The sequence below is a fragment of the Panthera leo genome, chromosome E1 (assembly GCF_018350215.1).
Source record: "Panthera leo isolate Ple1 chromosome E1, P.leo_Ple1_pat1.1, whole genome shotgun sequence".
In the NCBI taxonomy this organism is placed as follows: Eukaryota; Metazoa; Chordata; class Mammalia; order Carnivora; family Felidae; genus Panthera; species Panthera leo.
Genome location: NC_056692.1, coordinates 26,051,802 through 26,068,941, shown reverse-complemented (window position 1 = coordinate 26,068,941; position 17,140 = coordinate 26,051,802).

The following is a 17,140-nucleotide window of genomic DNA, read 5'->3' as shown; positions in this document are numbered from 1 at the left end:
ATTCCATAAAATAGTAATTTGGAAAGTAACTATTGGCCATTCCGAAAATACCTGTTGTACTCTTAGAATTTCTACTTAGACAAACTTACTAAATTCTGTTATTAACCATGTCATTAACTGACATTAAGTTTTATTATAATCAGAATATAATTTTCATTACAGTCTAGTTAAAGGAGGGACATTAACATATTTAAATAGTATGTGTAGGATTAAAAATATACATGACACCAAAATAGTAGGTAAACTGTCAACATTTGGAAAAGTAATTTAAAAAAAAAACTATACAATTGGTGATACAGTAATGTGTTTTGAAGGTGTTTTTAAGTTTTACCTTTCCCAGGTTTTGTCAATGTCCTAAGCTTAAGGACAAACCTCTCCATCTCTGCTACTCATACTCTAATTCAAATCTGCACCATACTTTGCCACCTATCTAGGCTTCCTGCCTCTTTTTAATCTTCTCTTCTCCTAAATCTGTCACCCAGAAAAATCTACCTACAACTTCCTGCTTAAAACTTCAGTATTTCTTTAATATGCATATAAGACTGTTGGCCCCTCATTGCCCAGTCTTATCCATTTCTTCAACTAGAATTTTATGCTCTAGTAATACTGGATATTTTATTTTTACATATGCACATATGTTATTTCATATTTTTGGTGCCTTTTTTCTCATTATGTTCCCTCTACCTCTACTTCCCATGAATCTTTGCTTGGCTAATTCTTACTCATCTTTTAAGACCCCAATTCAGGCATCATTTTCGCCTGAGGTCCTAGGTTGAATTTAAAAGTCCTTTTCTTTGTGATCACATAATGATCTCTGCAAATCTCTATTCAGCATATTATATTGAAATCATTTATGTCTACATAAAGATCTGCCTTACTTCTTTTTTTATGTCATTAGTGTCCTAACACTAAACTTAAAATGCATACTTTTGCATGTTTTCTGAAGTAAACATATAATAGCTTATAACAGTTAGTTAGGTGGAATTTTTTTTTCTTGCTTATAGCTTTACTACTTTTTAGCTAATTGCACTTGAGCCAATCACTTGCCTCTTTAAAACAGTTTTTTCATCTTTAAAATGAAGATAACAATTGCTCATAGTTACTAAACACTAGCTGTTACTTTTCTAAGCATTTTGCATGTGCACACAACAGAGCTGTGAGGTACATACTATTGTCTCTATTTTACAGGTAAGAAAACTGAAGCATTAGAAAAGAAATTTAACCATTTTGTATAGTTAGCAAATGGGGAAGCTAAACTTCCAGCTTAAGCAGTCTGATTCCAGAATCCATTCTTTTAACAATTACACTGTGCTGCATGATAGGAGTGAGGTTTCTAGGAGAAGCAAGTGATATGCCAGCGAGAACACTTTGTAAAGCACGTAGTATTATGCAAGTAGTAGTAACTACCATTTCGGAACCCTCATATGTGTTGCACGTGGTGCAAAGGAACTTGCATATTTGATTAATTGGTATTATAATTGATTGTATCAACTATATTATACTAATTATAGTTAATACTAATTGATTTAATCCTAGGTACTATTGTAATCTCCCCTAGAGAGAGACAATTAAGGCAAAGAAAGTTTGTATGGCAGTAGGCCTGAATCGAAGCACAACAGTCTGAATCTGTAGCCAGCATGCTTAACCATGATACTGTGCTGCCTCTTAAATATTACTATCAATATGGTCGCTGTATGCTCCTTCCACATGAATTTTGCTACATAAATCTTCCCATTTACATTGCATGTATCTGAAACTATATATGCTTTAAACAAAGTGAGTTTATTTCATTTGGAATCAAATAGAGGTGTTACAAAGCAAAATACACCTGTTATGCAAGTGAGGGCTTTCAGGATTGGCACCTATAAATAACCTGCTTGCTTCCTTAATATAGGTACGTCTTTAAAGATAGAATCACACATATACTAAATGTACTTATACATATGTTGTAAGTGGAAAAGGAAATCAATGAAGAATTCAACGTGTCCAGTTCATTATTATCTAATTCATTACTTCCTAAATAACAAATACCAGCATTATATCCTCTTTTGAAGAATTACAGCATATGAGTCAGAGACATTTTTTAAAAAATCCAAAACTGGAATCCACTGCTTAGTAAAATAGGGAAATATGAGCTCAAAACACCCTGACTTTGGTGGGGTTAGGTGAGAAAATAGAGTGATTTCATTTTAGTGCTGGCTTTTAACATTTAATTTCCTTTTATAATAGTAGTTTGGGGGTGCCTGGGTTGAGCGTCCAACTTCGGCTCAGGTCAGGATCTCGAAGTTCGTGAGTTCGAGTCCTGCGTTGGGCTCTGTGCTATCAGCTCGGAGCCTGGAGCCTGTTTCAGATTCTGTGTCTCCCTATCTCTGCCCCTTCCCAGCTCATGCTCTGCCTGTCTCTGTCTCTCAAAAATGAACAAACATTTTAAAAAATTAAAAAATAAAGTAGTTTGACCTTTGTGGAACATGGGAAATATAAAGGGACTGAAGAAAAGCCCAAGGTTTCTTTCCCATCCCTCCAGAACCATCTTCTCCAAAGGATGCCTAGACCAGATGACCTGCTTTAGCATTACTCAGCTGTATTCAGATGGATAGGCTTTTTTTTTTTTAATGTTTATTGTTCAAAGACTGAGAGAGTATGCACATATGTGCACACACAGGAGAGGGACAGAGAGAAAGGGAGACTGAGAGTTTCCGGCAGGTTCTGCACTGTTAGCCCAAAGTCCAACACGGGGCTCAAACTCACAAACCGTAAGGTCATGACCTGAGCCGAGAGTCAGAAGCTTAACCGTCCCAAGTGGACAGACTTACATCTTCGAACAGCAGCTATATCCTTGGCATAATATGGCATTTTTACCTAACAACTTGCTATGTGCCTAATATGCGAAGTTCCTTTTCATGGCTGTTTGTTTCTGTTGGACTATATGTGTTTAAAAAAATAATATAAGGTCAAATTCCATAAGAAAGCATGGTTCTGATTGAATTTCCAGTCCCAAACTCTGGACCTAAGCCAGTAGGATCTGGGAACGTGGCGCGGACAGTATGCCCTACACTGCACACTCAAAAGCGACTACGTAGGTTGATTAACTAGTAGTAAGGATAGGTTTGGAGAGATGTTTCAATCAGACTAATTAGCAAGCAGTTAGATATGACAAAAAAGTGAGAAAAATATCTGCTACCTCTCTGGTAGGGAGCTAAAGGAATCACTGGGAAAAGATGGACGCAAGATGCAAGCTGGAACCACATGGTGAGAAAAGTCAGCTCCCCTGCATGACTCGGGCTGTTTAAAAGTGGAGCTGGGAGCTCTTAAGCATGCGTTAAGTTAGACTAAGAGTTCCACCCCAAGCATATGTATTTAGCTATATAATTTTTTATGCAATTTATTATAGGCAATGTTGCCTTTAATCCCAGGTTAGAATTCAAATTAAGATATGAAACCTGGGTGGTTCAGTCGGTTAAGTGTCTGACTCTTGATTTCTGCTCAGGTCATGATCTCGGGGGCTTGTGGGTTTGAGCCCCACGTCGGGCTCCGTGCTGACAGCTCAGAACCAGCTCAGGATTCTCTGTCTCTGTCTCTTTGTTTCTCTCCTGCTCGTGCAAGAGGTCTCTCTCTCTCTCTCAAAATAAATAGGCTTAAAAAAAAAAAAATGAAATCTTAAAAAAAAAGCCATATGATGTCCCCTCAACTGCATTAGTCTAAATTTAAACTCTGAAAGGATCAATTTTTTTATCTTTTTAATTTCCTTTGCAAAATACCTAGAAAAACATACATATTTGTGTTGACACTTTTTGAAATTAACAATGGAATGAAAGGAATGAACAATCTGCACAAGCATACCACCTTTAAAAAATGAATTGTGATTGTAGATGATGTAGTTCTCTTATTTGGCTCAAACAATTAAAACTTTAATCCTTACTTGGTCACCCTCATACTCAATTTTTGTCTCCTGGATTCTGGCTTTCACTTACGTTTCTACTCTGAAACAACTTTCAGTCATCAGCCTGAAATGCCTTTCTCACCTTGTTTAGCTTAATGAAATCCTATTCATCTTTCAAGGAATATTATTTCCTACAAAAATTCTTCTCCATTTCTTACCCTCCATTCTTCCCAAACAGAATTATTCCCTGTACTCCATGGTTCTGGTACCACTTCTATGACCGTACTTGAAACGTTATATTACAGTTAATATGTATTTGTCATTCATCCAAATTAACTTGTAAGCTGCTTGAGGGCAGGAATTCTTATTTATCCTAGAACACCTACTCTCCGTGATCAAGAAATTAGCATAAAGTCTTGCACCTTGTTGACACTTCATGTTTTTGAAACCAAAGGAGGTTCAAAGCAGAAATTCTTCTACTTTGAAGGTTGGGGGGGGGGGGGGGTGGAGGAGGCAGCAGGAAGGATCCTTCCAAACATTCTTCTTCTTTGTTCCTGAATGAGGCTCCCTATTTGCCCATGTTCTCCACAATGTAGATATGAATTTCCCTCTTATATCTGCACATCTGTTTGTCAACTGTTCTCATTATGAGGTTGAACATGTTACTTAGGATCTATTTATTTATTCAGAAAGTATGTGTTGACCACCCACTATGGCATTGCTGAAATTTTCATCAATGTTAACTCCTCATTTTTCTCAAATACTGATAAATGATAATGTCCACCACCACCACCATTGTTAGTGTAGCATTTTACAGCTTAAAAAACACTTTCACAGTCTCCGTTTCATTAAGTTTTCCAAAATGTATGAAAGTGGGTAGCATTATCTCAACTTTTAAGGCTTTTCTCAGATTATCAGCTAACTTCATGGAAAAATGCCTTTGTTTAATCACGTCTGATTATAAAATTTAAGATCTCTAAGGGACCTTAATGATTGAGTCCTGCTGTTTCTTCCTACAGATAAGTAAAATGATTATTGGACAGGTAAAGAATATGTCACATATTCTTAATAAGTGGCAGAACCTAAGCTGCATTAGAATCTGTCTTCCCGGAGTCCTAGCTCAGTGTTCTATCTACTGCCTTCATTGCCTCTAGGACAAAAAAATTTGAGTACATCATCCTCATTTTTGAGAAATTCTATTTATTCATTTTTGAGAAGTGTCATTTTTGACACAGTTTTTAAAAATTTTTCTTAATATTCATTTTTGAGAGAGAAAGAGAGACAGAGCACAAGCAGGGGAGGGGTAGAGAGAGAGAGAGGGAGACACAGAATCTGAAGCAGGCTTCAGGCTCTGAGCTGTCAGCACAGAGCCTGGTGCGGGGCTCGAACCCACAAACCGTGAGATCGTGACCTGAGCTGAAGTCAGACGCTTAACGAACTGAGCCACTCAGGCACCCCCCTGACACAGTTTTGTAAATCTCGTTCTTGTTATAGTCTTCTTCCTGGATTTGTATTCTCTTTTCTTCCTTCTACTATTTGAAGTAGAACTTACGCACACCTCCACCATGTACAACTTTTTCTATGCAGCTTTCTCTCTCTAGTAAATTTCATCTGCAGATTTAAAAATCTCAGCTTTTTGGCCTTCAGTTTCCTGTTTTCAGTGTTCAGATAGCTGGGTAGTTTTATAGCCTTTACTCAAGGTCTGTTGAGAGACTTGAGTAATGTGATATCTATGCACCACTGCCTCGTATTCCTCCTTTGCTGAGAACTCAGTGTTTTACACTGGAACAATTCTTAGAGGTGCTTGGTCTAATTCCATTGTTTTCCAGATGAGGAAAATGATTCTGGTGAAAAGAAACTTGCCTAAAGTCAAACCCAGGCTTCTAACTTCTAACTGTGGCCTTTCTACTACTTGTATTGCTTGTTGAGTGGAAATAAGATCTCTGAGCAAGGGCAAAGGCAAGGCTGAGTACAGAGAAAGGAAATCAAGGAGTTCATGCTGATCATTGTAAACTGGTTAAATATGATCATCCAAAGCTGGTTAAAAATGTAAACACTTTGAGGATATTGTTTGTAAAAATTGATCTTAATTTGCAACTAAACCCGAAGATATATTCTGAAGAGCCTAGCAACATTATCTTCCTATTCCAGCTAATCAAATTATTAGAAGTGTAATCATTTTTTAAGAAAATGACCTTCGTGTGACAATTTCCTGGCACTTTATGCCATTTTACCTTTAAATATAAGCTCCATTATCCTTTCCATGGCGCATTACAGGGAAATACTGATAGTGTCACAGCTGAAACTAGCTGAACTTAAACATAGTGTGCAAACGCTTTATAATTTATTAACAAGATTTGAGCATAGAAGCTGATTTTTGTAAGATTTGGTTCTGTGAGACAGAGTCTTTTACATTGATTTAGGATACCTAAATTCAGACTGAAACTTTCCAGGCTTGAGAGTGTTCACATTTTTGTAGCTTAATTGTAAATCATCTTTCATTTAGAAGATTTAAAGACAGGCTAAAGACCTAAATCTTTTCAGTCACCTTCCTAACTAGGAAGGCCTCTAGATGAGCCTTACTATGTTTTTTTTTTTTCCCCTAATGGATTAGAACAAACAGTTTGATAATGTTCAAATAGAACAAATATCATCACAAGAAAAACAACTTTGTCCTCCAAGAGTTAAATGTAAAATTAGGTGTCATTATAGGGCATTTGGAAGACGTTTGAAAGCAGTCTAGCCCAAGCAGGCCAAACCGCTCAACTGTAATGGGCAGCAAATCAAAACCAGAGTGGTAGGCTTGTTGTTCCCCTATTTGTTTTGCTTCATTCTGCTTGATTATTTTGGCAAGGCTAAGCTGAAACGGCAATGCTCTGAAGTTCTGTAAATTTAAGCTTTTAATTAGGTAAAAGACTCTTTTGCAGCTCTTGTTGAGTGCTCATTTTGTGCTTGGAATGCTTTATTCCATCCTTCGGTATGTTTGGAAAAGAGTTGTGGTGCCCTGCTGACTCCTGTCAGTAGCCATGAAAACCCTCCATGGGCCTTTTCCTAGTTCTGCGTGCTTACATGCTGTTCTGGTGCCTGGTGCACTTGAACATCTCTGGGATCTTCTGTACATGTGTGCTGTTGAGAAGAAAACGGAATTCTGCTTAAAGATTGCCCACTTAAAATTATTTTTAAATTAAAAAAATGTTTAATTAGCAGTGCCTGTAAGTGGTAGATTTTTCTCAGAAGAGAGTCTTTTCTACTTTGCTTTTTCACAATATTTCCTCTAATGTTTAACTGATTTGCACATATTTTTGTATCTGTGGTTTTAACTAAAAAATGGAACATTGGAGAAAAACAGTTGTCAAGTGATGATACAAGACCATGGTCCTGTGGTTTTCTTTTAAGAAAAAAAAGTATGGTCTTTAAATTGATATTTTTCATATGGATTAAAAAAAATCTTTAAATAATAATTCTCATATGTTAGGGTATTAGAGCCTGCCTTATAAAGAATTCATTTAAACAATGTAAGGATCATAGGGAAATCTTGATCAAAATCAGATAGATTAAGTATGTGTTTAGAAACATCAGTCACTTTTAATGTTTTTTGGTGCAAGGAAAATCTCTAAATTGGCTTCCTTCTGAAATAGAAAATATATTGCTTATGAATTAGTAACCATAGTAAGAGGATGGTCTATTTATTTCCAATTAAAATCCGGTCTGTTTTTTACCTAGAATGTAACATTTATCTACATTGTAGAAAAAGTAGCCACCCTTATGAAAATGAATGCTACAGTATGTGTGTTAATGTTCTAATGTTAAGAATGTCTACAGAAGAAAATTGCTACCCACAGATAATCTTATCACACTTACTCTTGTGAAACAGGTGTCTGAACTGCTTTGGGAGCTTGGGTTTTATTTTTGTCGGTGTTTAATTTCCTGCCATGCAGATGCACTTCGTGTTAAGGGATTTATGTGATTAAGTGGCAAAATGACAAACAAGGTTGTCTGGTGCTCATCTTCCCTCTTTAGTCGACTAATCACCTTTGGATTCTGGGCTCTGTCATTGAGTGTGTCCCTTACCAAGTAAGCCGCATTTATCAATCTAAACATTTGATCTGCACATGACCACATCAGCTGGAGGTGAAGTCCAAGAGAAAAGTTATAGTTTGGGGGCGTCTGGGTGGCTCAGTCTGTTGGGCTTCCGACTTCGGCCCAGGTCATGATCTTACCATTCACAAGTTCAAGCCCTGCGCTGGGCTCTGTGCTGACAGCTCAGAGCCTGCAGACTGCTTCAGATTCTGTCTCTCTCTCTCTCTCTCTCTCTCTCTCTCTGTCCCTCCCCCACTCACACTCTGTCTCTATCTCTGAAAACTAAATAAACATTTTTAAAAAGTTACAGTTTGGATTTAGGAAGACATTTTATAATCCTGGGTTGGAAATGGTTTTCTCGGTTAGCATTAGTGTACTTATCTTACCTTCTGGTTATGTTGACGGCACAATCCCGCCCTTGTACTTCAGCTTAAGTGGGAATCACAACACTGTTGCCAAGGTTTAAAGCGTCAACAGAGGTCACCTAGTCAAAACTGTATCTTCTCATAGCAGTGAGGTTAGAATCATTTTCTTAGCAGCAGATGTTCACAGTGAAGGCTTGAAGCTCGTACAAAATCATTCTGACACCATTTGTACATCTCTCACTTGCCCTTGACTTGACACACAACTTGAGGGATTTGAGGTGATTAATAGCTTGTTCTTTCTCTCTCTCTCTCTCTTAGGTGATGATTACCTCCCTGCAGGTACTATCATCCCAGTGTATTAGTGGTGATAATGACTGGGATTTATGTAACACTGTCTTAAGGAAGATTGCAAAGTATTTTATGCTTATTATCTCCTCCCATTGTGTTACCAGCCAGAATTGTTATTTAGAGCACTCTGGTGGGGAAACTGAAGCATTGGATTTGTCCCTGAGGTCCATTAATAGGCAGCGGTATAAACAAGGTTTAGATCCTTGATTTCCTTATTGTTAACCCACTATTCCTTCAACCAGATTGTTACTCCCTCTTCATTTTTCAAAGTGCAAAGGAAACATTAGCTTTCCCACTTCACTCCAAGCATAGAAAACAACAAAAATCTCCCGGCAATGTGAAAATACATCTATGTGCTAGCTTGAATTTGTATTTCAGCATATAGTTCTCTGCACATGGTTTGATACATCTTTTCACAAAGAAGTTTCCGATAGAGGATGACCTAACTCTGAGTCATCAATGGTGAGGCATGGGAGCTGTTGAATTTTCTTTGCACAGACGGCCCAAATGTACACGTTGCATGTTGTGAGTGTGGCTCGACGGTGGTTAAAGTGGTGTGAGCCTCCTTTATATTCGAGGCTTCAGTTTCTCTTGTTTTAAACTTTGGTAGGATTCTTTCCCTCATCAACTCCTATACCAAACCACATATTCACATGCAGCAATAAGATGAACTAAACTCTTCTAATTCTATCGAATTTCTTATACAAAATGGATTATGCCTTTGGTACTTTATATGTACACCCAACCCCCCTAAAACCCACTTCCTTTGGTCAGCATCAACCCAAATTTGCCTGCCTTTCTTCTGGTAAAAGCACAATCTGACGAGGAGAAGAATTTGGTTTGATTCACAGTTGGCTTGAAAATATGTTGTTGATAAAGGATCCCACCTGGGCATATTTTAAAACACAGATAACTCTTACTTTGAAGTTATTATTTAAAGTGTTCTTTAAAAAGGGAAAGGAAAAGTAGGGAAACATATATTTAGCCTTAATTTGGGGTGAGTCTTTGTCATAGATGTTTCTTACTCAAACCTCATAAAACCTGCAAGATAGTTATTTTCTCCCATTTTAATAGAAAAGAAAATTCAGAGTCAGAGGAGTTAAGTGACTTGAACAAGTTACTTAACAATAAACTAAAAAATGACAGAACCCAAATTTAAGCTTTAGCGGGTGTGATAGTTATTATCCAAAATACATCTGGAGAAGCCTTTGAGTTAAAGTTTATTTATTGATTTTGAGAGAGCGAGAGCAAGGGCGAGAGCGAGAGAGCGAGAGCGAGAGAGCGCGAGAGAGACAGCGCGTGCGCGAGTGGGGGAGGGACAGATAGAGGGAGAATCTCAAGCAGGCTCCAGTCTATCAGCACAGAGCCCACAGAGCTCAAAATCACGAAACTGAGCTCATAACCTGAGCGGAAATCAAGGGTCTGAACCCCCCAGTTGCCCCTCCCCCCGGTTGGGTTAGTTTAAATGCTATCAATGAATATCATGGAAATAATGGAACTAAGGCTCTCTGAAAGGGAAAGCTTACTGTGTAGAGAGCCATATCCATGCAGATATTAAATATAAACAGAAATCTTTCCCAACCCTATAACTTGTGGCAGTTGAGAAAATCTTCTCACAAAACCCCCAGTTTAAAAAGTAATTACATGGTTTTAAAATCTGAGATAATTTTGAGGAAATCTGAGGGAAAATGTGTGTTGTAGGCTCAATGGTTTGACAGAATCAAACAGCTTTTGGATTCCGACTTTGTAGGGGAGTAAACTGTAGGAGAATCTTTAGTGCTTTTAGTCAACATTTCAGCATCTGGGTAGATTAAAAGAAAAATTATCTGAAAAGAGTAATATTTCTCTTGGCCATTTTGCATTTCTAAGCACTAATCATTTTAGATGGAGGTTTTTCTTTAGAGGCAGGAGATGGATTTAAGAAACACGCTCTCCCCTTTCTAAATTAGGTAATAAATTACTATGAGATAATAGATTACTTCCAACTCTTAGCATCAGTGAGGATTTAAATTGTGTAAACATTAGATTTGTTTGTAATCAGGCCTCAGAAAAACTGTAGTAATCAGACCCAATACAGAATCATAGGCCAGAAAATAGCACTAGGATAGGGGGCACCTGGAGATGAAGTAGTTCCAGGAGGTAAGAGGAGACCTAGATTCAACTTTATAAGCATTTCTGCATAAACTTCAGTGATTATCTGTGCGCCTCTGAAAATAATTTCTGAACTTTGGGCAGGCTGTAGATTGCACATGCCTGATTAATGTTTTCCTGAACATTTAATCCTAACATTGAAGTCATTCACACTCTCAACAGTAGAGGTCCTCAGTATCATAGTTCTTCAACCAAGATGCTGAAAATCCCACTCTTGAATTATTTGGCTTTATGATTGCTTGTGGAACTTAAGTCACTTTATGTGTACAATGGTCTACTTTTATGTCATCGATAAATGAAAAAAAAATTTAGTTCTAATCGTCTTACCTTGGCTTAAATTTCATAGTCTTTTGTAACAGCTGAAATAATGTGTCAGACATGAGTTATTCAGGTGGGTGGGGGGATGGGTGAAATAGGTGATGGGCATTGAAGAGCACACTTAGCAGGATGAGCACTGATTAATGCAGAGAATTGATGAATCACTATATTGTATACCTGACACTAATATAACACTGTTAACTCTACTGGAATTAAAATAAAAAGCTTGAAAAAAAAAATGAGTCATTTAACAGTGGGATATTTGAAAAAAAATGTAAACTATTTTCTTGAAATTCTGGAATGAAAAGACTGTGAGAAACTGTTCAGAGAAGATTTTAAAGCTTTTTGAGATGAAGGACAACAATGATTTGGGGAGGAGAGCTAGGGGTTCAGTTCCGGTTTTCTAAAAACTACCAATTTACTTATTGTTTCTTGTGTTTGGAACTATGGATCTACAAGATTTGGGACAGGTTATTTTTTGGCTTTGTCCCAGGGATTTTTCTTTTCATCTATTTTTGTTAGGAATTCCTGCTATTAACACAGTTCACTAAGAACATTCTTATATACCCTCTCTTTTTCACCAAAATCTGACATCATACTTAACTCCTCCCAATTCATTACTCTCCACAGCTAAGTAATCACTAAACGTGATCAACTCTACCTCCTATATATTGCTGTGCCATTTCCCGTCTCTTTAGCACTCACAGCCCTAGGTTAGACCCTAACTTAGCTATTGTAACTGTCTTCTAATTAATCTCTTTCCAGTCTCACCTGTTTCTAAACGATTGCCTGCATATTTACAAAACCACCTATCTGAAATGCCGTTTTCCTCCTTAATACTTTAAGTGGTTTGCCATCACTACTCAATAAAGCCCAAATTTTCTTAGCATAGCCTGCAAGTTCTTTTATAACTTTGTCCCTAACTACCTCTTCAGCTTTACTGCTTCCTTCTCTCTTCACCACCGCCCTCAAATCTATGTTCCAGTCATACACTGAACTATTTAGAGTTCTTCAAATGCATCAAACTGTTTCAAACTTTCCAAGTTTTCAAACTTTGCATGCTGTCATTCTCTCTAGTATTACTATTCTTTTTTCTTTCACTCCTTGTTTGCATGACAAATATCGAACTCTTCCTTTAAGATCCAGGCCAAGTATATTCTACTTTGTAAAAACTTTGCTGAATCTAAGACAGGGTTAGCCATTACCTTCTTGTGCCAGTACTCTCCTATATATACTCTTCTGTAACATACTCCCCATATTGTATTCATTATTTCTCCTGCTAGACCAGTGGTTTGGGTGCAGAGGGGTGGGGTGGGGTGCTATTTTGCAATGTTTAGAGACATTTTTATTGTCACACAGGGGAGAGGAGTGTTACTGGCATTTAATGAGTAGAAGCCAGAGATGCTGCTAAACATTCATGATGGATGCCCAGGGCAGCCTCCCACAACAAAGAATTATCTAGCCAAAAAAGCCAGTCATACCAAGGTTGAGAAACTCTGTCAGATATAAATTTGTGTCTTTTTTCAACTTTGGATCCTTAGAATGTAAAACAATGCCAGGTAAAAATAGGCCCTAGGTAAAAACTGGTTCAATGAGTGAAAAACTTCATAGGATTCTCTGAAGAGAATTCATCCAAAGATAGAAAAGCAAGATTCTTTGAGAAAATAGCCAGAGCTCAAATTCAATCCCATGCAAAGGTATAATTTGAAATTCATTTTGAACTTCTCTTAGTAACACATTGTAAGATTGGATTAAAATCATGGTCTGTTGTGCCTACTTCCTCTCCCAGCAAGTCACAAAATATAAGAAAACACGCATTAAAAAGAAGAAACAGTTCATCAGATTAGATATTTTGAAGAATCTCTGAAAGAATACAGAGGATAAAAGGAAGGAAATAACCAAAGAAATAATAGGAGAAAGTTTTCTAGATCTAAAGGAAAACAGAAGCCTTCAGATTAAAAGGACCCACACCAAAATACCAGGGATAAAGAGAGGAAAAATAAATAATCTACAAAGGTATAGATACCAGTTCAACATTATATGCTTCATTACTAAGGCTGGATGCCAAAAGACAATGAAACAATATCTCAATATAGTAAGGGAAAAGTATTTTAATTTTTTAAATTTAATTTAATTTTTTTAATTAAAAATTTTTTTAATATTTATTTATTATTGAGAGACAGAGAGACACAGAGCATGAGCAGGGGAGGGGTAGAGAGAGGGGGAGACATAGAATCTGAAGTAGGCTCCAGGATCTGAGCTGTCAGCACAGAACCCAGCACAGGGCTTGAACTCACAAGAGATAGTGACCTGAGCTGAAGATTGTAGCTCAACCAACTGAGCCACCTAGGTGCCCCAAAGGAAAAGTATTTTAAAGCTAAAACCTTATTGCCAGCCAAGTTAACACTTAAATGGGGGTTGGGGGATGGAGGAAATTAAGGCATTTTTAGGCACATTAAGACTTGGAAGCTTATCACCCACCAACCTTCTCTTTAGAGTATTACTAAATTATATAACTCAACCCCTCCTCCCTAAGAGGAATTTTTAGAAACATAAATGATCAACATAGCAACAAAACCTATAGTAATTCTAATAATGTTCATAAATAATGAAAAATTATTAACAACAACCTGGAGCTAGAATACCAGATAATTTTAGCATTAGCAATAGGAGGGACAAGATGAGAGGACAGAGCAGTAACTGAATGCTTACTAAGACTCTTTTGTTGTTGGGGGCAAGAGCTGTGTTGATAAGTAGACTAATTGATAGGGAAAAATGGTGGAAAAATTTTAAAAATTAATTTAAAAATATGTGTAACCATCAGAAAAATATATAGTTTCCAGTAAGACAGTAAAGGGAAAAAGAACTAAATCAATCCAACAAAAGGCAATACAGAAGGAAAAAGAAACAATAAGAAATCATAGTAAATAGAAAATGTAAAATAAGTTGACAAGTTTGTCTAAATATACTAACAATCACAATTAATGTAAACAGGTTAAATTCTCCAATTAAAGGATAGAAAATCCAATTGAGCTTTTAAAAAATGTTGCCTTAAGCTGTTTACAAGAAACATATACAATATAAAATGATTAAAGGTTAAAATTAAAAAATGGAAAAATATATCCATTATAATAAATAGATGCTAACAGAAAGTAAATATAGTAATATTAATTTCAGACAGAATATTAGTTTCAGTCTAAAAAAAATGAAAAACATAAAGAGGGCAAAGGATTGTTTATATTGATAGAAAGTATCATCCACCAAGAAGAAATAAGAATTTTGAACTTTTATCAACTAAAAACATAGTTTTGAAATATAGAATAGTAAGTAAAAATTGATAGAAATACAAGGAAAAATGGACAGCTCCATAATTAGAGTGGAATATTCTAATAGGTCTCTCTCAGAAATCAGATAATCAAGTACACACACACACAAAGTTAAGAAATAGAGGATTTAAATTGCACAATTAAGCAATCCTATTCTAAATGATACACATAGAATATTATATCCAGCAAAGACATAGTACACCTATTTTCAAACAGCCATGAAAGATTCTTAGAATTTAGCCATATATTAAACTACAAGGGAAATTTTAACAAATACCAGTATAGCAAATATTTTCTATTCTACAAATCTCTGGCCACAATGCAATAAAAATAGCGATTAAGAATTAACAGTTAAAGGATATTCTCCCACCCAAATTTCTCTAAATGGAAAAAATTAAGCATTCTTAATACCATTGCACCAAATCACAGACTATTTAGAAATGGAAAACAATAAATACATAACATAACCTAAATCTAGAGGATTCAGACAAAGTGATAATTGGAGGAAAATTTAGATATTGGAGGAGATATTAGAAAATTTAGATAATTGGAGGAAAATTATTGCATTTATTAAAAAATAATAAAGATGAAAGATGAATGAATTAAGACAACTAGGGGGAAGAAAAACAATAAAATAAGCCTGAATTGAGGAAATAATTAATCAAGATGAAAGCAAAAATTAATAGGAAGGTCAAACTAGTAGATCCAATTAATAAAACCGAATATTGGGTTTTTTTAAAAGACTAATAAAATATACAAAACTTCAGTAAATCTGATCCAGAAAAAAAAAAAAAAGTACAAATAGACATTGGGACTTCCTAGCGAAGTATAACTTAACCAAATCTATTCCATAAAATAAATAGTTTAATACACCAAAAATAAGAGAAAATTTAAAAGTGGGAAGAAGTCTTCCTCTAAGAAAGCATTAAGCCTAGTTTTTTTACAGACGGATTCTATCAAGCCTTAAGGAATGTTTCTTTTGTTAGATAAAATGCACCAGAACATAGAGAATGCGCTAAAGCTAACTCCATCTCCAAGGCTGAAACCAAATTCAGACAAGGGCAGCATGCAGATATAGGCAATGTCATCCACGAAAGATTCCAAATTTTAAATATATTCATAAATCAAATCCAGTGATGTATTAGGAGATAAATGCATTATGTCTAATTAGGATTTATCTCAGGAATGTAAAGATAATTTAATATTCTATAAGTTATAAGAGGGAAAAATCAATAATTTCAATAGTCCCCACCTAAAAAAGAACATTTAACATAACTCAGCTCCATTCCTCATTAAACAAATAAAAACCATCAATTTTTAGTAGATTAGGAATAGAAGTAAACTTCCTTAACTTGATAAAGTTTATCTGTCCAAAATCTACAGCAAACATATAAACATTCCCTTCAAAATCTGGAATGAGAGGATGCCCACTATAACTACTTTTTAATGTTATACTGAAAGCCAATGCAATATGAAAAGGAAAAGAAATGAGAATTATGAATATTGGAAAGAATGACAACAGTGTCATTGTTTGCAGACCACATGATAGTCTGCTTAGAAAAATCAACAGCTCCAAAAGCTAAAAGAAAAAAACTAAAGAAAATTTAGCAAAGTAACTAAAGATCAATATAGAAAAATCAATGGATTTCTTATATGCCAACAATTACATGAAGCAGATAAATTCCTAGGAATAAATCTAACAAGAAATCTGAATGAGCGATATAAACTACTGAACTTCAGTTAAAGTCATAAAAGAAGCATCAGTGGAGATAAATACCCTGTTCTTGGATTGGCAGACCCAACATTGTAAAGATGTCACTTCTCCTCAAATTGCCCATAAGTTTAATGCGATCCAAATCAAAATCCTAGTTAAGTTTTTTTCATGAAACTTGACAAGCTGATTCTCAATTATTTATTGAAGAAAAACTGAATGAGACCATAAGAAAACTACTTGATACAGAGCAGTGAAGTGGGAATTGCATTACCAGATATGAAAATACACTATAAACTTATGATAATTAAAACATTGTGACACCGGTACAAGAATAAACAATGAAGTTAATGGAATAAATGCAAAGCTCAGAAACAGATATATTCATACAAATAAACTTGGTTTATGAAAACAATGATATTTCAAATGAATGAGAAAATACTGCTGGGGTGATTCAATGTCAATTTAGAAAAATAAAACAAAATCGTATCACAATCTCACATCAAATACAAAACTCAATTCTAAATAGATTAGAAAGCTAAATATAAAAAGTAAAAAATAAATATCAGAAAAAATATAAAAGAATATCTTAAATTTGGTCTGTGGAAGTCCTTCTGTAAAGAAAAATCTAGAATCCATAAAATAGATTGGCAGTAAATAAAACTTTTGTACACCTGAAAAACACATAAAGGTTTTTTTTTTTAACTTAAAAAAAGTTTTCTTAATGTTTATTTATTTTTGAGAGACAGAGAAAGAGTAGGGGAGGGTCAGAGAGAGGGAGACAGAATTTGAAGCAGGCTCCAGGCTGTCAGCACAGAGCCTGTCGCAGGGCTCCAACTCACAAACTGAGAGATCATGATCTGAGCTGAAGTCAGATGCTTAACAGACTGAGCCACTGAGGCGCCCCCACATAAAGTTTTTTTTAATGACATGAGGGTAAGTTTTTATAAAAACTTTTGAA